At 38.3% G+C, this 25,712-nt stretch overlaps 1 protein-coding gene across 1 annotated transcript in view; it reads right to left on the bottom strand.

The window, feature by feature from the left end:
- The window catches only part of lrrc4ca (leucine rich repeat containing 4C, genome duplicate a), a 137,069-nt gene extending 111,691 nt beyond the window's left edge, over positions 1–25,378 (bottom strand). Inside the window, exon 1 of the mRNA XM_019275507.2 lies at positions 25,330–25,378. The gene's annotated coding sequence lies outside the window, so the exon portion shown is untranslated. The remainder of the gene's footprint in view (positions 1–25,329) is intronic.
- Between the last annotated feature and the right edge of the window lie 334 nt (positions 25,379–25,712).

Here is a 25,712-nt window from a genome sequence, read left to right as displayed (position 1 = left end):
GCCATGCAAGGCAAGAATCCATACAGTAATCTGCCAAATTACAACATAATCATCACTTCAGTACCAAGGAGAGAGCACACTACCAGTCTGAATTAATCAAGATTTTATGCTGTAAAACCAGCAACAAAAATAGCATTCCTATTGTCCACAGTATGATTGAAATCAGCAATAGTGCCTATTTATTCCTTTTTTGCCATCGTAAATCCATCACACTAAAGACAACACTGTAGGAAAACCATGATGGCACCAAAATAGGGAGTTACGGAAACAATGGCAGATGTACAGTTCAGCTAACTGCAAGAATACAAATCAAACAGTAACATATATGTACCATGTTCTACATATTTGCAACTGCTGACCAGTGAAGTAGCATGCTTTGTGTGCATCATTACTGCACTAAACAGGGACATGCTAAGCAAAGCAGTGTCTCAGCTTCATACCACCAATGATGATTGAAATGTCACAAACTTAACAGGTTACCTTTTAAGTGAACCAACACCGTTAAATGCTACAGTAAATGCTGTGGTAATTTGTATTGTTAACTGGCATAGATGCATCGTTAGTACACTAACAAGCCCACTGGAAAATCGCTTACTTTTTTTTTGTAGTTATCACACTCACTGTATTGCAGGATTATGTGACACACTGGACCCAGAAGATTTGTCCTCATACACAACATACCACATACACAAACATTACATAATAAACGTTAATAGTAAAACAAGAATTCAGCATGTTCCATGGGCTTTTTAGGCATAGGCCCATATTGGTGTGCATATCGGTAGGAGTAGGAGTTGTTGCCAATGTTCACAACATACAATTATTTCACTAAGAGCACTTAGTTGACTATGTGCACTAGCTTTAATGCGTTGTGCAATAAAATCGTCAGGCTGGGATGCCCTTACTTTGCTATATTCTTGGCAAAATCCCTTGGTACTTTCTCCCTACTTTTACTGTGTTGCACAAATGAGGCACCACTGCATCACCAAGCTCTCTGTCCAGTTGTCCCTCAGGCTTATGTCATCATCTAACTCAGTCCGTGTGCGCCCTTTTAGAGCCAGGCCAACATTATTGTAAGGTTAATGTAACATTACTTAGACTAGCTGTGGACAGAGAAAAGCAGGCAGGCAAGAATGGGAACAGGTGAGTGTTACGTAATGGCCCCTGGGTAAGGGGTAGCTTATTTAAGGACATTACAAATCACCTAGAAAACCTGATATGGAAAGAGCAGTAAGATACTGGCAACTTATGAGAGGTGTCAGTATACTGACGACTTCGAGTACAGCATAGTTGGCTGAACAGTATCCATGAAACAAGTTTGGCCTGCACTAAAGATTCTTGTCAATATTAATTAATTTGTCAGTGTGTAATATATAGCGGCATCTAGTGGTGTAGTTGCTGATTGCAAACACCTTGGCTCACCCTACCGTTCCAAGTGTGTAGGAAAAATGGTGGCTGCAAAACACATAAAAAATGTGGGGCCCTATATGTAGACCATGCCACTTACACAGTGGTGAGAATTTAATCCACGTTCCCATGGAGTTTTACCAGATCCTTTTTAGATGAACTAAACATCTTTAAAAGAACACACGTCTGCAACAGCGTATTGTAAGATGTAACAAAAAAGGTTTCAATTGCAGAAGGACACCTGCCAAACACACCGTCCCTCTGTGCTATTTTTATGTTTAAGAAGTTTGTCAAATCAATGAATAAAAACAGAAAAACTATTAAATATTGTGGTGAATACAGCATTATCCTTTCCACGTCCCCTTAGGCTTGTTTTTGTAAGAGATGGATGTTTGTACCTCTACTTGCACTTTCCCTTTGGAAATATTCATCAGAAGTGCCGGCTGCTTTCACTTCATAACCTCTTCCTCTATCTAGCTTTCTGTATCTTTCCCTCTCCTTTCCTCTCCTCTAATGGCTTAAGTCTTCCCTGAGGGAAAGATAGCCAGAGATGATGCTTCTGTGGATGGGTTTAGAGTTGCTGAAGGTCTTTCTTGTCATGGGAACAATATAAAAATGATAAAGCTGGGTTTTTTCAGGGCTTTCTTGATGTATTTCATTTTCTCAAAGCCAGATGACTGCTTTCTGCTTGGATATGGCCCTGGTCTAGTTTTGAATCATATTCACAAGCTGTCTCTCCTAGTTATCTTGTTCTTTATTGCCTCTACTGTATTGTTTCCTGCCTTTGCTGGATGCCCATATGAGAATCATAACTAAAGTCACCTAAAGCACATTTAACACTTTTTTTTTTGTCTTCATAAGGTGAGGATATTTTTCATTCTGTCATGGATGATAGTGAAAATGACAGCATGTCACCTTTCTTTACAACATGCCAGTGTGTGCTACATGCTATTCCATTCCTTTACTAAAGAAAATGTCAGCCAATCTGTACATAGACAGGACTGCACTGCATTTCTCATTTTCATTTATTGCATTTCTATTAAAGAAATTGGCAGACGTGTTTAGTATTACCTCTCAATAATGATTTACCGTTAACTAAAACAAGTTTGACACAAGCATATTTGCATAACATGAAGTACCGAGATGAGATCCTCTTTGCAATAGATTACTTGCTAATAACATATTGTCTGTGAGAAAAGATTATAATGAGCAGTGTTATGAAATGAAGGTGGGTCAGGTTTTTAATTTCAAATGGCAACCAACAGGGCAGTTAATGAGTAAATTCATAATAGCAACATCCACGATCACCAGTGCTGACTGAAATCTGTGATAATCAGTCTGCCATTGTCTTCTTTGTCACTGGATCTGAGGGTGCCAATATCATTCATTTCCAAAATATGTTTATGATTCTTAAAGGTAAATAGGCCTTTATGACATGTTATTAAAGCAACATTGTGTAACATTTACTATAAAGTAACAGAATTAAAATCATTTTGTTGCTACACTAACTCACATAATTGCATGAATGGTGACTTTGCGCCTTGTATGCCCGTTCCTGCACTATGTAACTTTGTCCTTTGGGTAAGATCACCCACAAGAAGTACAGAACGTTTTACTGACAGACTGTGAGCTCAGTGTGTTTCCAATGGTTCCACAGGTGTTTTGGATGACAAGAAGGAGGGTTTTTTTAGGGCAGGAGGAAAACTGACAGGGAGCTGAGCTGTTGACATTCTGAAACTGGCAGCTGGGCAATTGATAGACGTAACCCTGCAACTTCTGGGGACATGGCAGAGACTATGAGAAGCAAGACGAAGCTGATGGAGGAAGCTGAGATGAGGAGAGAGTGACTGAGCAATACGCTATCGGATAAGAGCAAATCTGGGACTTTTAGTCTTTGGCAAGAGCTTCATGAAATGAAAAACTGAAAGACAGAAGCCGGGCTTATTGCTGTTGAACTAGTTAGTAATATGAGCTTGTTGCTATGTCTTGTGTTGTTGAACTTTCTTGATGTTTGATTGTTAGCAAAGTGGTCGACTCACTGGTTTCTGATCATGAATACTGTCCATATTCACCACAATGGTATAAGTCTGAAAAATATGGAAAATGTATAGAAATATTAAAGTTTAACTGATACTTTTACTTTAGTACCATTTTAAATGCATGATATTTTTTTTGCAACAGACATCTCTAGGATGTAACTGTTCATTCTTCTAAATTTTTTTTACATTTTTTGTGTTGGCAGTGGCATGCTTTAATTTCAATAATTGTGTATTTTTCAGATAATAATTTGTTTTACACACTCGGTGTCCAATTTGTAGTCTGTCTTTTCTGTGTTACTAACATGTTAATAACACATTTGACAGCAGAAAATTATCAGGGCAACATCATGGTCACGGCCATCTCTGCTGATTTGTAAGATGATGCATGATGTTAGATAGTAGCAGAGAAAATTAGATTTCACACTTTACATATGACTGAAGCTGGCACTCACAAAATGCAATAATGTTTGATGAATGCAGGTCACAGTGAAAAATACAGAACAGCCATGAATGTTAAGAGGCTTTCCTTTTTCCTGAGCACTTTATAGGTATCAAAATGAATCTCTCTGACATGCAGGACTTTTTAATACTGGAATGTTTTCTTGATTCAAAGCAGTGGTAATGATCCAAATCCATGTCTGTTTCTTATATTATGCTTTACTGAATATTTATTCTAAGATCCACTGTCGCCTGACTGAATTACTAGTCACGTAGACATTTCAGATCATGAATCAAAATCGTAGGTTGTGTTTATTAATGTTCCAGAAAATAACAGGTGAACAGATGGTCGGAGGCTTATATTTTTTTCTCTAGATTACGTCATTTTGTTTCACATGGCTTTCATGTTGCTTGTATCGACTTCCTTTGTCCTTTTACTATTTAGAAAAAGCCATTGTCATATCGTTCCACAGATGGATTCTGCCAAACTGGTCCATGTTACAAGGACATAATTCTCCAGCAGCACCTCATGTCTTATATAATGGAGATCTAAAAATAGCACAACAGACTGAAAAGTCAAAAAAAAAAAAAAAAATTTGTTTAGTACTACATTTGCAGTATGCAAAATGCTGTAGGTATTTTTCAGTATGACTCACTGCGTCTAAAGAAAAAGCACTGTAAGCTGTCTACCCAGCTCTGCAACAGACAAGGATGTGGAACACTCAAACACAGAACTGTGTTTTGGTAGACATAATGTTTATAGAGCATTTTGTCACTGAGCTGAACCTTTTACTTTTTGTATTTCAGAGCTGTAAATAGAGGAACTGAGCCATGGCGTAATATATGCAGTGTGCCTTCAAATGTAACAGCAGCAATTTTGACAAAATGCTATTTCATTCATAAAGAAATACAACACAACAGACAAATGTTGCTGCCCATCTTGATAAATGAACAAACATTCATTACAAAGGTGAAACAAAACCACACCTCATACTAAAATCCATTAATTTTAGAATTTTGAACAGAATAGTTCTTACGGCTAAAAAAAACGAAATATTTTGTAGTATAAAGTAGTATAAAGACAGTTTTCATCCTCTCACTATTTTGCAAGATATGTCATTATGATCAACAAAGTTGCTCCACAGGATAATTTGACCTGACCATGGCATTATATTAAAGGCAAGGGGGTAACAAAAGCCTTGTGAATCACCCTCTGGGGAAGATGAATATCCATAGTAAAAATCATAGCAGTATGGGCAGTAATGTACAATGTTTTCTTACTTGAATCGAAGTGTTGGTCGGATGGAACAACCAAGTGGCATTGCCTTATTTCTAACTTTATAGGGGTTATAAGCCTTCACCATTCATTGGCAGAATGAATAAAATATAGATTTTCTATTAAAAAAGGAAGAAATATGAAAATGTATTTTATGCAAGAAATAAATACTACAAGTCACTCGGTTGCTATTAAGTGTTTATCTTTTACCTCCTAACTACTAGTGCTTGTTAAGATTGTATAGTTCTTTTTGTTTTTTTTCCTCCACATCCTGCATGACTCGCTGCAGTTTCAAAGTTACGATCTCTAAACAGACTTGACTTGTTTCACATTTAACTCCCCAGCTATCTTTCAACATTTTCAACATCGTGTTGACCTTTGTAATGATTACAACTGTATTTGTACATTTTACTGTTATATTTTCTTTGCCATTTGGCTTATTCTGTTCCCATCTGAATGCCATCAAGTTAATGTTATGCTTACCAGACATATCCACACCATCTGACTATGGTAATTGTATTAAAATGAACCAGTCATATATGCAAAAACTATTCCAAAATACAGTGTTACGCAAGACACACTTAAATATAAGTGGTATCATGGTTGTGATATCATGGTCAAAGGACAGCTGTGATCACTCATGAGGTGGAATGTAACTTTCTATTTGCACAGGTAGCTTTGACACAGTTTTTGTACATTTATGTAGCTGTGTGCAACCTCTTTGCTTCTGCTTGTGTTTGAATAATGACCGAATACAACTGTTAATTCTTGCAAGATAAGCCCGCTACCACTAATGTAGTTTGCTACTAAGATACAAATGGACCTAAAGAAAACTGGGTGCAAAATGACTATTTCTAGTAAGTTCACTGTAGTCCTTATCAATTTCTGTAGCCTATTTAGAAAAAGATGCTTTGTTGGCAAAGTAGAATTGCAAAAGAAGTACTGTAACTCCAGTGAGCACATTGAGGCTAAGACTGGTTTGTCTCTTAATTTAAATGCTGGTTACTCTTTTTGGTGCATTTGGTACATTGGCATTTTGCTGTGTATTTCACCAATGTCCTAATAAATCACAATCAAATATTCAACAGAGTTATTTGGAATATGTTAAAGCTGGCTGTTATTTGATCTTTTAAAAGTTGCATAAACCTTCCCCATTTTCTGCCATGACAGACACTTTATTTCAGATTATGTCCTAGATGCCTTTCATGCACAATTTCTAGAGGAGATTGATGTATCCGCACGTATAGAAGAAAGATTTGCATTCCCTTGTGTTAATTTCAGCGCGTGACATCACAAGGAATCCTATTTGGTGCTGAAAAGATTTCAGTACCAAGAAGGACAGAAAGTCACTGGGACAATGACAAATGTAGGACATCTGATTCAATATGAAAGACGGAAGCCTTATGGGAAAAGAACATTGAAAGCAGCACAGTTACAGAGTTACAGGGTAAAGCATCCCCTATAGGCCCATTCCATGTCACCGCTGGGCAGTGGCTCCACCACCATTACCACACCTGTTTCTCCATAACAGAAGGGTAGCCTCCTAACCTTGCCCACGCAGCCTTAATCTTCCAAATGCTGCTTGAGCATTTGAATTTCTGCACATCAATCTCAGGGCCCCGTCCTGTCTTGATTAATGGTCCCCATCTATCACGGTACCATGTGGTGCGCAGGCCTTGCCCCGCCAGACAGCTTTGCTTTAGAATAATGGGTGCACTCCATCCCAGTCCCTACCATGCAATGATTGTGCATCTTTGTGATCTATCTGTCAAGCCCCTCTGTCAAAAGGGACAACAGGGGACAGTGCAGGTGGAAGCAATTGGGATGGGAGGGGGGCACTGCGGCATGACATTTACGTACAGTATGTAACAGAATGCCTTTTTATTGTGGCTAGCTGTGCTGCCTGATAAACACTGAAATATTTTCTCTCAGACAATGCCATGTCGCTCATTCTGTTGCACATGGGGGCATGACGCCTTAGAGACATTAAGCCTGCCATCAATAATGTTGGAAAGCAAAGCCACTAATGGTGACTCCAGGTTCTATGCATGTATGGTTGCTTTCTGGCTTCTCTAATATTGCAAACAATATTATATGCATGCATATGCTCAGTTGTACATACATCAAAACTCCCAAAATGTCTCATGGCTGAATAGTTTTTTTTTTCAGCCAGCCAGAAACATACTGCGATGCGAGGACATCATCATGGTTGTTTAAAGGGTACTTTCTTCCCTCTGTTTAGGAAACACTTGTTTTTATCAATATTCTGAAAATAATTAACTACAATTATGTCTGTCTCCCACCAAAGCAATTACATGCCACATGATCAAGCCCCTTATATGGGCACACCAGTATTCTGTGGAGTCAAGAGCTTTTCATGCTTTTAAACAAGCCATTCATCACTGTCATATGAATATTCTCCACTCTTGATGGTGCTTTTGTGTGTCTTATTGCAAGCAGACAGGAGAACAAAAACTCTTAGTCCCTATGGAAAAACTCACAAACCAAGCAGAAATGTGTCTTTCTTAAATTGAGAACTTGCTAATAACAGCAATAATTAAAATGCCATCATACTGCAGTATTTTCATGACAAACGAACAACAGTGACCACAGTTACACGTCAGATCTAACCAGTAAATCTTGGTTGCTTGATATTCTCTGGCATTGTTTTTTTAAATGTCGCAGCCCTATTACATTGCCCACTGGGATCAGCGCCGATATGTGGGAGTATTGTGTTGCTGCCTGTTGCTGACATTTCCACTGGTTGGATATTGCTGCTGCATTCCCCAAACATCACCCACTGGTCCGCTGCTTTTGTCTGTCTGTTCCAGGCATGAAAATAGTTCCCCCTACTTCTCACAGAAGATCATTTCTTCTGGAAAAAGAAGGAAGTTAAATTCCCTTTAAAGACTTTAATACTTTTCACAGAGGCGCTTTTGATCTTGACGTGGATATTTGAATCCTTTGTAAATCTTACAAAATGTAGTTGTTTTCCAAACTATGCTCATCAAGATACATTATGAGGGAAATAGCTCTATGCCCCCATACGGTATGAACTGTTTTATTCTGACATGGTGGCAATAGACTCACAGCTTGCTCATTCTAGAGGCAACACTTAAAGGACAAGTGTGGAGGAGTCAGTGTCATGTATGGGTGAAGTAGCAGATCACAGCCTCCCTCCTTCACCCTCTTGGCATGAAAGAGAACGTATGTTGGTCACGAATCACCCAGTGTCTATTTTGTCCTCGTAACATGGTGATGCAACATGGCAGACACTGTGAAAGAGGACTGTACATAAAAACATAATGATTGTTATTTTCAGGTAATTATATGCTAACAAAAACAGTTGTGCACATTATAGTCTATTTCTACAATATTCTGTAAATACAGCCTTTTAAATCTTAGACACTGGACATCTAATATCCTTATGGCTGACTGATCTAGTATGCATACTGTGTGATAGCAGCATCTCCTGTTTGATTCTGGGCAGGACCTCTATTGTAAATCAGCCCCCTTGCATACTCCCCATGTTTTCTGTTTGTGCCAGCTGTCAAATAACAAACTGCCAAAAAAAAGAAAGGATTTCAGAATCCATTACAGATCTTTGTTTCCATTACTGAGCCACATACACAACAGCCTCTGAAACAAGGGTGAATCTGCATTAGCATCAAAAGCAAAGAAATTATATTAAATTACAAGCTGTGTACAGAATGCCCTCGCTGACTGAAGTTATTGCCTTGTGGGACAAAAGACATTTTTATTTTATTAAATATTTGGCCACTTGGAGCAATATTGAAAAATAATTTGATCAGTCATTTAAATTATAATTATGATTATACAAACAACAGATCCGCCAGTATTGGTCCACTGTGGACTGACTTAAAATGTATGGTGCAGTTAGCAGCTGCATAACATTGTACAATACATTTGCAATAAATACCCATATATATCTAAAATTGTACAATACATTTGCAATAAATACCCATTATATATATTATATATTATACTATTATATATATATCTATCTTTCTAAAAATCTGTGGCTTGGCACATTCAGCTGGAGGCATTATAATTAAAACGGATGACATAAAGCACATAAAAGCATAACACGCATTGCATGCATCAAATGGAGTTTGTGTTATGCTGGATGTGGGCGCATTTCTGACAGCTGAAGGGGGGAAAAAAAGCCTTAAAAATCTGTGCATTCTCAGTTGACCTTGCCTGAGCTGGTGTGCGGATGGCTCATATATCACAAATCCTGCACCGCTTTGGCAAATGGAAAGTCGCTCAAATATTTTATGTGTGCAGGTTTAGAAAAAAACACATCACTGTGCATTTGGGAAGTGAATTTTCCAGCCACGCCTTATGTCTTTCCTGCATGAAACTAGGGCCACAAGAGTCAAGAGAGAATATACTGACCCACATACAGGTAAGCTTCAGGCTCACTTACATACTGCTTGTATGTGTCTCAAGGAGAAACTACTGAAATGATCTCATTATCCTGTTACAAGAGATTAATGAATGGAGAGAGTTTGTTTTGTTATTTTACTAAAACATGTTTTTTTTATTTAATAAATAAATTTGGAAGATGCAGCCAAACGCTGCATAACTTTATCAGGTTCGCTGACCTGTTTTATACGCCTTGTAATTTTGCTAAACATTTTTGGAAAAGCAACAGCGTAATGACCATGGATTTCAGCTTGCCAAAGCTGAATACAAAATATATGCCGTTAATTTTCCAGTGAGGGTCCTGTTTTGTTTTCATTCAAATTTCAGGAGGTTCTGGGCATTGGGTGTTTTATGTGAGTTGGGCACCATTAAATGCTTAATTCCATACTGCATAAGTCATGAAAATAATAATGAACAGAACAGACAGAAGTCATAGACTGAGAAAGCAAGAACAAACATGGAGCAGACTGTGCGGTGTACTGTATAGTTCGTCAAGGTTTTAGAGAAGAGGCTCAGTGTCATCTATAGATATCTCCATGGTTACAGACTATAAAGCAATGAGTGAGCCAGTGGATGAATAACACATATAATTAATTATTATGAAGGTTTGTGAATATGAGTTTTATACTGCCACACAGCTTTGACAGGAGCCTTATTCAAGATTTCCTCTATGCATCTTAAGGTCACACCAGACAGAAATACTATATAATGGAAAATTAAAACAGGGTGTTTTTTTTGTTTAATTATTTTTATTATTTTTATTACACATTTAAAAAAATGAAAAAATTCATTGTGTGACCTTGTTTCTCACAGCTCAGACAAAGACAACTTCCAGGTCCTGTGACACTATTGTTTGTTTTACTATAGAGAATATAAACTTAACACTGACCTCTTTGACTGATGGCTCTGTTAGGGATATCTACTGAAGTCTTGCTCCACACTTGCAAGAACTACCTCATTATACAAGAAGCTCTGTCAACATGAATTCCTCTATAGCCCCCTCTTTCTTTTGTCATGATCATTATTAATGGCCTGTACTAAATAAGAGCTGTACATGTATGCACTTGACCGATAACTAGTGCTGTATGTTTGTTTCACACAGCTGTTCATGAAAGTTATAGACTGTATGCCCAGTTCTGGAGAGCCCTAAATATGTCTACAATTATGCACACTGACATTTCCACCAGTACTGGTTCAGGCAATCAGGACAGAGCCTCCCATTATGGGCAGCAAAAATAGTTGCACCCTAAACAACCAACATCCCTACAGCAGGGTGACAAGGTAAATTAAAGGTTGCACCGTTGGTGTTCTGCCTGCGGTCATAGAAATATGGTTATAGTATGTAACCATTGTTCTAATTACCAAAGGACTTTACTAACAGACCCTACAGCAACTCATTGTAGTGATACCAACACAACACACAACTGAACACACACTGATTTGATATATTCTGAGAAAATCATCAACGATGAGGAAAGAAAATAGACTTTAATCAATTCATCCTGATCCCGATGACATCACATCTGCTCTGCAGAAATTCTGTGTGTTGTATCCAATGAGAAACCAGGATTCAGATTCAAACCAAGCTTTACACCCAAGTATGAGATTGCAAGGAATGATGGGATTTTGCAGTAGCTTCTTTTTTCTGGCTTTTCTCCTGCATGTAGGCCTCTCTTTGTTCAGCCACATCGCAAGGTCCCAACAAAGATTTATGAACACAGTGTCTGCCCAGCTTCTGTAGATATCATTGTCTGGAGCATGAGTTGTGGAGCTTTCTAATGTCCTGACTTTCAGCAGTGAGGGAACTGTCCATGGTGTTCGCTACAATTTCATTATAGTATATAGTATAGTATATAAGTGCAAAGCTGGGCCTACCACTGTGCTAATGTGATTGTCAGCAGAAAACTGTGCATACTTTAAATTCTGTTGTTAAATTATTGAACATCCCAGCCTGTTTCTCCTAGTTGTATGCGTGTACTTTCCCAGGTATTTTCGCAGCAGTTTAGTTGTAGCCAAACAGGCTGTAACATTTTCTTTCTTCTTTTTTTTTCACTTTAATCATCAGATGGTTTATTCATGAGACATCACTGAATCTCTGTCATCGCTCTGTACCTGGGTCAGTATTGCAACACCTGCTGTCAGCTTTAGTTTTCTGCACTGACGTGGCTGCTGCCATGTTCACAGGACGAGGAGGCAGAATGGGACGACAAACTGTTTCATCCAGACATTACTCTATTCGGGGGTGTCAGAGGATGAGGTGAAAAATAGTTGCAGGTCATCAAGTCACACAGTTCTATCTCAGCTGGAAGAAAATAGGATAGGTATCACTGCCGTAGAGAAAAAGGTTGCCAGCCAAACTTTAAGCAACCCTTCATCACGTGGCCTTGTGGCCTTTCCTGCAGACAGCAGGGATGTCACAATCACTCTTGTACCGTCGGGGTACTAAAGACAATTGTGATGGTACAGGCACAACAAGCGGTGGATGATCACGACAACACCCACAGTAAGTTGATTTATTCTCCATATCAGGACCCCCGAATGTCAAAACACAGTTCATTCATAACTTACAGGAAGGATGGAAGAGGAGTCGAAGGAGGAAGGATGTAGGTGATTGTTATGTGTGAAGAAATACTGCATTATTCAACTTTTATAGACGGAGCAGATCCTTGCCACCTTTTCAAGTCGATAAAGGCACTGTCAGTTCAGCACTTCAACAACCTTCTGGCACTTTAGGGAAGTTTTGTTACAATAGAGCTAATGGATCTAATGGAGCACTTCATGATTTTTCCACTGTGGACTTTTTGAGTTTCTGTTTTAGAATGTTATAAATAGATAGAAAACACTTTTCTATGACCAAAGTGATGATTTTGTGACTTTTTCTAGAGTCGTGTGGGGAATATCAGCAATGGCAGATGACATATCTCAAAAATAGTTGTCTCGACAATTCAATGAAATATTCAGACTGAATGAATTGCATGCTCTTAAAGGGGGTAATACAATGCCATTCACAAGTAAGTATTTGCAATTGATACAAATATATTTAATGTACTGTAAGAAAAAAGAGAAGGCTAAAAACGAACTAACTTATAGTAAAACTATTTACAAATGAAGTGTGTATATGTTTAGATTCAGCTTGTGTGTTTGTGATGATGCAAGAAGGTCGTCTTTGGCTGAGCAGTGAAACCCTTTGGATTCCCTGGAGTGGGCTTGGCTTGCTGAATAAGCTTGTGGTGCAGATTAAAGCTTCATTAGTCAAGGTTTTAGCAGCTATCTACTCTGCATGCTTTTCCCCTCTCTGCATCTTTGTTTATTCCAATGGAATAACACACACACACACACGTGCACACACACACACACACACACACACACACACACACACACATGCACACACACACACACACACATGCACACACACACACACACACACAGAAGAGGAATAAAATTCCTTAGAAGATAGAAAAGGTGATATAGTGCATCCACAGAAACTTACAAAGCGTACCTCACTGTTATTAAGGTACAAGCATCTTGTTTATTTCAGACCTCAATCTGTTATCCAAACAAGCCTTTACGTAATTTCATGCAAAGTTATCATTTACATAATTATTTTTAATAATTTTTATTAAGAAAAAAACTGCCAAATGCAGCATTTAAATCACTCCCTCCTGTTTGGCATTTGAAATTAATTACTGCTCAATTACTTTCATCATAATTAAAATATAAACATAGAAAGAGACTATAGAAATAAATACTATTTTCTGCTATAGGCCTTAATGATGTACTTTTATTGTACTGCAAATCTAATGACATTCAAATCTGAGAAAAAAGTTTTTCGTATTTGAAACTTATGTAATAAGAAACATAAAGTATAGTCTAATTACTGCATCACTATTTGCACATTTTGAATGCGTGCTCTGGACTAAGAGTATGTTCGTTTAAGTTTCCGGAGGCATTTTGCTTAACATCACATACTCCTCCACGGGTGACAGAGCATATCCTGTGGCACACTTTGCAATTTTCGACATATTTATTCTCTCCCGCACAGAAGCAGTAAATATTTTGCTTCATATTCTTCAAGATAGTTTTGTAAAACTCCTGTGTTTGACAGGGGAAGAAGTGAAGAAGTGAAAAGGAAGCAGAGGGCATTTTTAAATCTGAGTCTGACTGCCACTGGCTGCCAGAAATTCCTTTCACATGCCTACAGCCAACACACACACACACACACACACACACACACACACACACACAAAGAATTACATAAGAAAACTATACAGCAAGAGAGCTCCCCGCCTACATTTGTCATTACATTTGTCATATGTTATAAATGGGTTGATTTTATTTCTATAAAGTGGGGAACTATCGAACGAATCACTGCCTGACTCAAAGCAGCTAAATGTTTTGTGCTTGATTAAAGCTTCCTTAAGTGTGAACACTGTCTCCCATAGCAGGGTTTAGCTACATGAGCTTGATTGTTGTATATACAAAAAGTCTTTCAAAAGTGCTCAGAACTCTCCATTCTCCATTTACTGTAATATTCTCCAAAATACTGCTGACTGAAACTTTAACTTCATTGTTGTTGTTTTCTTTAAATGTTAACCTGTTTTAGTCCCTGTTCATTCTTTGTAGATTATTCATTTAAAATAAAACAGATGTAAAAATATGTCTTTGTCGGCCTCATAGCTCTACCTACAGGGTAATAGTACACTTGCATTGGGAGACAGAAAAAGAGAGAGGGGAGATCAAAGGGAATGCAGACTGGCTTCACACAGCCCTGAATGTTTCAAATGCATGCATAATACAATACCAAATGGCTGAGGAAAAGATTGTAGGAGAATGTTCAGGGTCAGGTCTGACAAAACAGCATTAGAAGCATCCTTTAGTCTTGTTTTTCACTGTGTGTGTTTGAATGTTTGTGTGTGAGTGTGTTTGTGTGTTTGTGTGTTTGAGCATTTTCATCCTATTGCTGTGTGATTTTGTTTTAGTCCATAATGCAATGAATATTTCAAAACATCGGCAGTGACCTGACAGTGTTAGTCGTATTAACTACTATAATACCTTTAATGGGGAAAGCAAAATGACACAACGCATCTAGGTTGTGCAAGATTTACTTGAAGTTGACAGACTCCAATTGATTTGACTCACAGAATCCCTATGGTTCGAACCTCGACTGGGGCCTTTCTGTGTGGAGTTTGCATGTTCTCCCCATGTCCATGTGTCTGCGTCTCTCTGAAAACTTTGGCTTCCTCCCACAGTCCAAAGACATGCACTTAATAGATCAATTGGTGACTCTAAATTGCCTGTAGGTGTGAATGTGAATGTGAATGGTTGTTTGTCTTTACTGTATGTGCCCTGTGATGAGTTGCTGTCTTGTCCAGGGTGTACCCTGCTTCTCGCCCAAAGTCAACTGGGATAGACTGCAGATAATGAATGGATGGATGGATGGATGGATGGATAAATTACATGGTTCTCTTGGATTCATCAGACCTCCAGCACACATTTGGGTTCTTTTAGATTGCTCTCACCGGGTTTGGGAGTGAGTTGCTGCCCCAAGCAAAGGATTTCAGTTGTCACGGGATCTTGTTCATGAGTGACAGTGAAATAGCATATGTGATGGACAGGCAGGGCACGGTAGGGTCACCTGGCTCAGCCTTAGAGATAGGGTGAGTAGCTCGGACATCTGGAGGGAGCTCAGAGCAGAGCCACTGCTCTTTTACAATGAAAGGAGCCAGCTGAGGTGTGTCGGGCATCTGATTAGGATGCCTCCTGGGCACCTTACTTTGGAGGTTTTCCAGCCACGCACTACTGGCAAAAGACCCCGGGGCAGGCCGAGAACATGCTGGAGGGATTGCATATCCCATTTGGCCTGAGAATGCCTCAGGATCCCCCAGGAGGAGCTAAAAAAACGTCGCTAGGGAGAAGTTAAGTCTGGAGTACCCTGCCTGCTGCAACCGCGACTGGATCCCGGATAAGCAGAAGACAATGGATGGATGGAGTTTGATCAGTTGGTCATCAGCTGACATCAATAAAATGTATGGAGTTCACTCTATTGCTCTGTTGTGTACCACCCATCTTCACCAGAAAAAGAGCCGTATAGACTGTTTGTGGAAGCAGCTGGTTACGATCCCTATTTACATTATTGTTAGGTGGTGGCCTCTAGTGGTCAGATAGTTGTTTTTTACTTCAAATCATGTGCTTTACCTTAACCTAACCAAGTAATTTTGTTGCCTAAACTTAACCAAACTGCAACCGTTTCACAAGGTCCAGTATGTTTAAGGTCTGGTATGCCTAATGTTTTTTTTCAGAGGTCATATATATCTTTGTGGGAATCACTGACAGGTTCGGTTGTAGGTGTAACCCACCTACCCTTTTGGGGTCCTGAGTTCTTTATCTCCATTAATCCAAATCCTAATAAATATTAGGAAACCACAATATAGCAGAGAATTGTGTTTAGTGACCCTTTAACACAAAAAAGCACCACTGTGTAACATATTCAGGACCATGCAGGTTTCAAAATTATAAATTAGAGAAAAAAGCAATTAAGCAGGGCAGGAACTTTCCATTCCATACGCCTCTGTCCAGGAGCACGTTGGCACTGCATGTTGTTTGGTGGTTATCCAACATTACTAGAGAAACTCTGAGCATCCCCAAGTAGCTCAGAGCGCTGTCTGTCTTCTCTCATTTCCAGGTCAGAATCAGTCCAGACAACGCTTCTGTGTCAAGCTCATTTAGCTAGGAGCCATATAGTCCATTCACATGCTATGGTAATTCACCGCTCACTTGATCAAAGTGCACTTATGCCCAGCAAAACTTTGCTTTGAAACAAATTCAGTGTTTTTCACACAAGCATGTCCTCTTGCATATTATCTAACTGATACTTAAAGACATAATAAACACAGAATTCCAAACAAAACTACCGCTTTGTCACTAAAAATAAATAATATACACATATACAGTACACAATGAAATGTCTATTCTCACCCATGCTCTTTTAATGACAAACCCTATTTATTTATTTACCACAGACAACTTTATTTTATCTTTATTTTATTGTGTTTGTGCATATCATTTATTAACAGGGCTGCTGTATTGTATTGTATACAATTTGGTAACAATGCATTAAAGTTTCTTTACTCTTCTGCAAATAGCAATGTAAAACACATACAGGCACAAATAGTAGAATGTAACCCATCATGTGGCATTCAGTTTCTGGCTTCTGAAAGTAAAAGCATTAGGAAAAGCCACTGTAATAAAAGCAGTGGCTGGGGTCCCTTAATTATCCCACAGCAGCGGATTATTGTAGAATAAGTGTAAACAAAGTACCATGTGGATCTTATTTTGTCTGCATAATTAAATTCCCTACATGACTGAAAAATGCTTCATCATTGTCAATTATTTGGTTGATCTTTTTTTTTTTTTCCTATATGCTATTTGCTGGTCCCAGTTTTGTCCTACATTTTTTTATTTAGTATTTATTAGGCTACAATTTTTACAATATTGAGTTACCTGCAGTATCTTCTGATACTTTTATAGCTAAACAGTTAATGCAATAATGATTTGAATAGTACAAAATAAGATGTGATAGATGCCAACTCAATCAAGTCAAACCTCTGGTTCCCAGTAAATTAATTCAGTTACCTGTGATCTGAAGACTATGACCATGATTAGTAAAGTGGTTGCGTATTCAGCTGTAGTGCAGTAATGTGTGACACCGGTGAAGGTTCCTGGTGAATCAGTGAGCAATTGGCCCCAATCCAAAAGCAGACCCTGCATATATTATAATAATCATGCTTCCTCCTGATACTGTAGGCCATACTGGTTGCCTCACTTCAGAGCTCAAGCACAGGCAAGGTGACATTAGCGTGCTCTTGCTGCTCTGGCCCTGATGGACTCTCACGACACAATCTTGTCCTTGTATTTTCTGCTTGAGTTGCTGTGAATCATATGGATTTTTCTCTCTTTCAGCTCGAAGGTTGACAACACTGCACAACTAAACCTCAGATTGATGCCTCCATATATTTTTTTTGTACCTCTCCTAAATTAGTGCAATGTCTCTGCGATCTATTGCATAAATGTACTACACTTTACAACAATATATATGCAGGGATGTATAATGGGAAGATTTGTTTGCACAATGTATGATTATGAGGAAAACAGTCTTAAAGTTATTGCGATTGGGCAAAAGACATTTTAATTCAAGAACATTTTGATTTGTCAGTGCCGTAAAAGGAATGTGGAAACAAAAAGCAATATAAGCCTTATTGTGCTCTCTGTTTAACTCACAAAACAGTATTTCAATGATGTAGTTCTTTTCATGGAAACTACCCCCCTTTCTCCATAGGGTTGACCTGGAAAACACTGCCAGCCAAACTCATTTGAACAACATCAATGAAGGTGACCCCTGAACAGGGTGCACACTGCAGTAGTAATGCTTCAAATGCTGAGAGAAAAATCAGACAATCCTGCTTTATTCTCATTTAGTTCTTCTGTCAAAGAGAAATTTTGGAGATATAGTTGTGGGTAATGCTGCAATTAGTGAAGTGTGCTGCATTTAATTTTCCCTAAAATTAAGTTCTGTCAGAGCAAAGGCAATACGTGAGCGACTGTGTAGGCCAACGCAATAGAAAATCACTTTGGCCATGATTTGAATTGCTAATGAGGAAGACCTTTACTGGGCCTAAAAGCTGCTGTTCACCTTTATAATGGAATGCAATTTTAGCTGTTAATGACACTTTAACACACCTTACAACTAAGATGTTTATTGGAGAGTATTGGTCTCCTCATGCTTTAAAAGGCAACTCTGCTCTATGCATGTATCCTTTCACCAAAGTTAAATCTTACAGTTTAGTGTTAATGACTCTTTTGTAATGGCTAATGTTGGCAATTACACAATCGCCTCCTCTGCCCTATTCACCAGCCACAACAACAAATCTCTAATAGCACATTCACTGTATGTATGGCAAAAAATGGATGAGAGTGGCGCGGCACTCTATTCCTCTATCCGTCACTATTTATAGCCCAAACAATTAAGCTGAGAAGACCTTCATTAGCCTGCTGCTATTCAGCGGGACCCTGAGTCGCCTTGCCAGCCAGCCAAACAGGTGTTCCTTAATAATCACTGCTGAATTGCCAGCAACACTGGTTTGCGATTTTCCCTCCATATGTTTCAAGCTGTTAGCAGTCCTCTGCTGAGAAATGAATGACTTTCTAAGCTTCATTACAATATCTTACAGTAGTTACAGGTGGCTGTTGGCTGGCAGTCTGACCCTAATATAAGACTAACTGGCAATATTTGTGACATTCAGCCACAGCATCAAAATAACACATGCCACCATATTTATTATCTGCCGAAGGTCTTACTATGTCAACAGTAAAACATATCAAAATCTAAAGTTATTGTTGTGCCTGCGACATTGAGAAAATTGCCTGTGTTCACTCTCCTCTAAAGGGATGAACATACAGTATTTTTATGAGGATGTTACTGCTGTGCTGATGTGCTGTGGTAAGGGATACACATTTAGCAATTTAAGGGCATATTCACTGTGAGGCACATTAATTACGACCAAACATATATGGCCATTTTTAACATTGCAGATGATAGAGCAGGCTGCAATTCTCCACTGCAGCTGTGCCAAAAACCAGGAGATGAGAGGCTGCCAGAGCTTTTGTAAATACTGCAGTGGCAAGCCACCACTTGGTCCGATTAAGCGTAGGTTCATTTGTTATTTCATCAAGCAGTGATAGCATATAATCACTATGGGTATTTAGCAGTTGTTTTTTGATAATCTTCATTTCTCACCCTACCATGACTGCAAATGTGCAATTTAATAAAGGTAAAAAAAGCCCTCACAAGCAAAATGTATGTATACATGAAAAAATAAAACACTATTAAGTTCATTTGTTTGAATATTTAAAATGCAAATGGATTCAAGCAAATCCATTACATCAGTACAGCATAAATTTGTTCTAAATTAAATATGCAAACCAGTTAACAGTCATTTTTAGAGTATAAAGTGGAGTATATTTTCTTATTCGGGTCTTATTCTCATAAGGACGGCTATTCTCCAGCAAGCAAGCTGACTGACCCTGCTGGAGCTTAATAAACTGAAATTTTATATTTTATGTTTTAAAGGTTTTAAACCACAAAAAACAGAGTGGTCACAGAGTTTAGACCTTTATAATGTCTACTTTGACATGAAATATGGTGCTGTAAATTCACATGTGGGATTCTGTGTATCTGACTTAGTTCTTTGCACCTACACCTTTCTTCTAAAAGCTGTTCTGGACTCCTTGTCAATAAGGAATCTGTCTGATGCTAAGAAAGATAAGATAAGAACAGTTAATGTGATTGGACACTATGAAAGCCCTTCATCTGTTCATAATGTATCCCACCCACTAACAATGTATTCATCCTACTTCTGCCCCTTTTCCAGATTGTCCGCACTGTGCTAGGATTGTGTTTAACTCAGGTAACCAAATTTAGATCAGTCAGTACATCTGTAGCTAATCCCTTGTGATTCCTATTCAAACATAGTTTTTATTAAGAATTGGACAAAATGTAGCTAATGTAGCTCCAATTGTCACTTCAAAAATAAATAAAAAATACCATATGTAAACCCTGTTACATGTGTTTTTTCTGCTAAATCAACAGCAGAATGAATACCACAGGGGATTCTTAAGATTTTGCTTCTGCTAGTCACACTTCTTGCTTATTGTGGTTGTTTTAAAACACAAACACACTTGTATTGTATGTCATAGTAAGCTATATTTCTATGTTTCTCCGGGCTTAGTGTATACCTGCAACGGTAATTGTAGGTTTGAGTTTCTGGTGACATATTGTAAAGTGCAATAAATAAAAAAATAAATATGAGATGCATTTTAGATATCAATGACAGATAAATGACTGCTTTTTATTTCTTAAGTTCCTATTATTTATTCATTTGTCACAGTATGTTTCATTTGCAGGTGCAATGAAAAGCTTCACCTCTCACAGTCTGTCTGCATTTCTTTCTGTCTTTCCAAAATATCTTTAACATCAGGGAATGAACCAGTTCTTTCATTAAACGATGTCTCCCACTATGATAGGGCTGATATTTCCATTCATTTAGCCACTATCTACCTGAAGCATTACACCAACTTAAATAGAGCTGTCAGTCGGCAGTCTTGGTGTAATTATGATGAAATACTAATTAGGGCAGACCTGACCTGTGCTGACATGCCCACGCTCTGAAATGTCTACTCCAGATGGCAGCAGGTACAAAGGATGCTTGGGGAAGAGACCTTTTTCAGGGTTGTCTGCATTAGCATAGGGAGAACCAGTCATAGTAGGTTAGGATTCTAAACATGTCTCATTTGGTTTAGATTTCAAATAACAATCTGGCCAATGTGTGAAAAGATTATGTCTGTCGAAGAGAACTGAGTTAGAGGGCTGCAACACGATTGGGATCCCGTGGGTGATTCAATAAAAATGCTGCAGGTATGACAGAATATATTTACCCCATGATGATGGCAACAGATGATCAACACCATCATCACAGGAGGGTATTTCTGAGACTCTTATAGTATGTTATTCCAAAAACACAAAGACTATGGTCTGTCTTATTTTCACTGCAGGACTGGGCTGACCTGACAAGAATGTCATTATATCAGACAGTTCCAATACAGACAACAAAATGCATTTTAGGGAATCATGGTGGTGCTTATAAGAAAGCAATGCCGATTGTTGGTAGAAAAGGGTCTATAAGGATCCATAATTCATTGGTAACTAGTGGTAAATGTAAAGTGACAGGAAAAGAAAAATCATTGACATGTTGGCAAACATCAATCGATCACTAAGGTCAGTAAGATTCATCCTCAGGGGACCACGAATGTCTGCAAAATGCTGTGACAACCCATCCCCTAGTTGTTAAGAAATATTAGATATAAATGGTGGATTGCTATTCTAAGACTAATGATGGCCTTATCTTTTTAGGCCTACTCCTTCCGTGCAGGACATTTAGAAAGGTGGCCATTTTCAGGGTTGTGCTCATGTCTTAGTAGCTGATAGATGCAGAAGCTTACATATTTGCGTTTAGTATGAAAAAGCTGTTTCTCTGGATATTGAGGATGCATATACGTGTCGTGTAGATAAGTAAATGAATAAGAATAGTAAATGTTATCTATATATATGGATAAATGACAAACACACAGTGCTTTAAAGATTGTGAGTCATCAATGTGCTTATAATGAGCTATTTTTTCTCAAAGTCAAAGATTTTCAGAGAAACATATCAATGCATAAAGGTTACATTTTCTCATCCACCATCATTTTGCAGTGACAGAAGCATTCAAAGTTTCCAGTTTAAGCTCTCCAAACTTCTCTGCACCTGTTCCGCACTACAAACTGCAAAGCTGGTGAGGGCAACATCATCAACAAGGCATAGAAACGAGGAGTGAAGAGGTCAGTTCTCTCTTTCGCTCTTTCTGTCTTCAGCTCTCTGACAGCCTCCGATACCTGCCACTTTAGTGTTCAGCGGGGGAGAGTGTAGTGCCTAGATAAGCACTGAGATGCACACAGAAACATCCACGGATCTAGGTCTGAGGAGACAGTTACTGAATGAATTGCACATCTCATGAAACTCTTGTAGGATCAGGTCAAACCCTGGCTGAGTGATTTTACTACACATCCTACCCACAGATACACAATTTATCAAATACAAAAATGATCAGTCTGATGCTTTAGAATACAGATATCACTGAGACAGCACCTAAAAGCACCTAGAAGAGGCATCACAAAGACATTTGGACAGACATGAATCCCCATATGCACTTAAGCTCAAAAATCTTGTGTTTGTAATAACAAAGTTTTAACGTAGCAGTTGAAATTGTTATCATTCTAATCTGGAATAAAGATACATTGCTTCAAAGACAGATGAGACAAGAAACATCTGTAGTCAGATGATACAGCTGCAACTAATGATTATTTCCCTTATTGATTAATCTGCCAATTATACTCTTAATTAGTCATTTGGCCTGTAGAATTCATGAAAATACTGCTTTGCATAATGTGTGACATCATTACATTGCTTGTTTTGTCTAACAGTCCCATAACCAGAATATATTTGCTTTATATATAAACCAGAGACAAGCAGCAAATCATCACATGGATGGGCTGGACAAGTAGTGTTTTTCTTTATAAAATGACTTGAAACTACAAATCGATGAAACTTATTTCTACAGCTACATTTTGTGTTGATTCTGGTTGACCCTGCAGAAAAAAAGTTTCACAGCCACATTTAGCCTGTTTCAGAGGGAATCTGATGGAATTCAACCTTGTGGCAGGCATTGAGAATTAGTAACTTTAAATAAACCCCCTTTGGGTTGAAAAAACTAGTGTGGGGAAAAAATAAATAAATGGCAAAATTACTATTCAAACTATGACATATAGACATATACTGTTAAATTTTGACCTACTAAACCCAAGTTGTGCAGTGCTTAATAAAGTATTATTATATAGTGTGATATAGTGTGTGCTTTCAGTTTTATCTCTAAATACTGTCGACATGTATGACCACTCCTGTGTCTTCCACTGTAGCAGGTTCCTGGTTCAGTCCATTGGTGATTGCAACGTTAAAACTGCTGAGATACTTTTAAAATTTTGTTTTCGTTTAGTTTTTAAATCCTTATTTAAATGCATTTGTTCTTCGAGAAGTCACTTTGTACACATATTCTGAAAAGAGTTGATAAATGTGTTTTGCTCAATTTCGAAGAAGGGAATAAACTACTTGAGACTGATCTGGATAAAAGAAATGAAGCCGAAACACAATTTGATCTATTATTGCAGTGAAATGGTCATAGTTGTACTTGGTTTGTAGCTGTCAGTGTTGTAACATGAGTACACAGCAGTAGATTTAGGTAAAAGCCAGCTGTGTTTTACTCCAGAGGTCTGCCGGTGAGTTCCTGTTTCTCACTTGTTTTTGATGCTGTTCCTATTGTTTCCTTGTTCAATAATATATGACACATATGCTTGCTACTGAGACTAATGTTTTTGGTGTGGGATTTGTGCTGGATTAAGCTTCAAAAGAATGGCTGACAGTCTATTGTTCAATGTTGGCATGCTCAGCTCCCCATAGGCCTGCTGGGTTAGTGCAGTTTGGGTTTTGTATGAAGAAAATAGAACCAGTATTATGCAATCTAATATTATTTTGCCATACTGTGTAGAGTGTGCAGTTGGAAGCAGACCAGCTGGTGGCTAAACAGTGCAAACCGATAATAACAACCAATGTGGGACTATTTATCGTGCTGCACTGTCACAATCATCCATGCATTCAGCTGATACAGATATTGTGTTTATCACAATGACATGCAACACACATCCTTTCATAATGAATTGTGAGTGAATTAATCGCATTGTGCTCACTTTTTTTCAAGTGATCCTGTCTTGATGGAAGGACTTCATCAATTGAACTAATTGAAGTATGTTTGCACTGATTTTGATGACGCATATAATTTCATTATGCATGGATGAATGCTTTTTCTAATATCTTAATCAGCAGCAATTGCCAGCCTTTCATCATCACGTCACTGCTTCAAGAATCATAAGTGGCATCAAGGGTTGTGCACACATGGCTCATCACCACATGCTCTCTCAGGGGTACAGCGCTTGTCCAGTGTCTCTGAGGCCCTGATTGCATACAAACAGATGATGGTTTAATCTAAATATGTGTGCAATGCTCCCTCTTATCTTAACAGGCCTGTGTGTGACAGGAGTGTGATTGCAGTAAATAGAAACCTCCCACCACCAGTACTCCAGTTCTCCAGGACACAGGCCACCAGTGTATGGTGTACTTGATTCTCAGTCTATTTAGTACTTGACAATTACAGCAATGTGTAATTATAGTTGATACAGTTAGAGGTTAGACAAGACTGAACAAGAGGCAGGGGCCTGCTTGACATGAAGATGCCTGAATATGGATCGCATGGTTTTTTGTTTAAATTAGAAGACAGATAAAAAAGGCATATATGTTTCCAACAGAGAGTGTAGTCATCCTTCTAAAGAAAAAACATTAATTTTGTACATGTCTAAGCAGTAAATGTCTCACACAGAGGTCCATGCATACACACATTGGCCACAAGTGTTCAAACTATTTCCCTTTATACAAAATACCGCACAACAAGCCCCGTGTATGCACAAACAGCAGAGAACTCTGAAGGACAAACAAAACATCCATTTTATCCACATATCAGGACATAGCTATTCAAAATGAGCTCTCAGACCAAAAAGTAATGAATTATGCTGATGTCCAAAAAGGATAAATCATGTCATTCTTGTCAGGTAGCATGATTACTCTGCAGAAGGGAACTGTAGCTTAGCAACCAAATTACAACAAGTAGATCTTGGTGGAGAAGCCTCGCCATGCATCATCTAGCCAGTCAGTTTTATGATCGTGTAACTGTGTGCATCAATTTCCTGTGTTGAAATTACAATTTGTTTAAGTAAAATAAAATAAAATTAAATAATGCAGTATGACAGAAAACAAATATGTTTAGTTTAAATTCATAAATTAATAACAATCTGTAAAAATACATCACCAGATTCACCAGATCATATTTTTGCATCATATTTATTCTTGTCCTATGTAAGTTCTTGTGAGGTCCTTTGGTAATAAATACCTGTCCGAGGTGTTTATGCAGGAAAACAGCCAGAAAATGTGTGCATGTGCGAAAGTTGGAAACTTCTATTACTCACCAGTGTGTTTCACATCTTAGTCCAGGGTGTCCCTCGGGAGGAATGAAAGATTCGCCAACAGCAGAACTGAAGCAAAAGATAACGTTGTTGCTGTTTTCTTCTTGTAGCAAATTCACTTTTGTATTTCTGTTTTTCTTGTCTTTGTTCATTGACCCAAAACACAATAGCCATACAAGACAATAAAAAAAAAAAGAAGGAAATCTGAGGCCTTCTTTAAACACAACGACTCATATGCTTCTCAGTGCCAATAACTCCCCTGACTTCTTTCACTGGACGAGACAGAGCTGTGATAAACCCCCTGGAGATCACAGAGGAGTACTCAGGGGATCTGCATAATGTTGAGTCTTCTGCTGGTACTAATGTCTGACCTGTAGAGAGACCAG

Source organism: Larimichthys crocea, chromosome XXI, assembly GCF_000972845.2.
Source record: "Larimichthys crocea isolate SSNF chromosome XXI, L_crocea_2.0, whole genome shotgun sequence".
Taxonomy (NCBI): domain Eukaryota; kingdom Metazoa; phylum Chordata; class Actinopteri; family Sciaenidae; genus Larimichthys; species Larimichthys crocea.
This window is presented reverse-complemented; position numbering and strand designations above follow the sequence as displayed.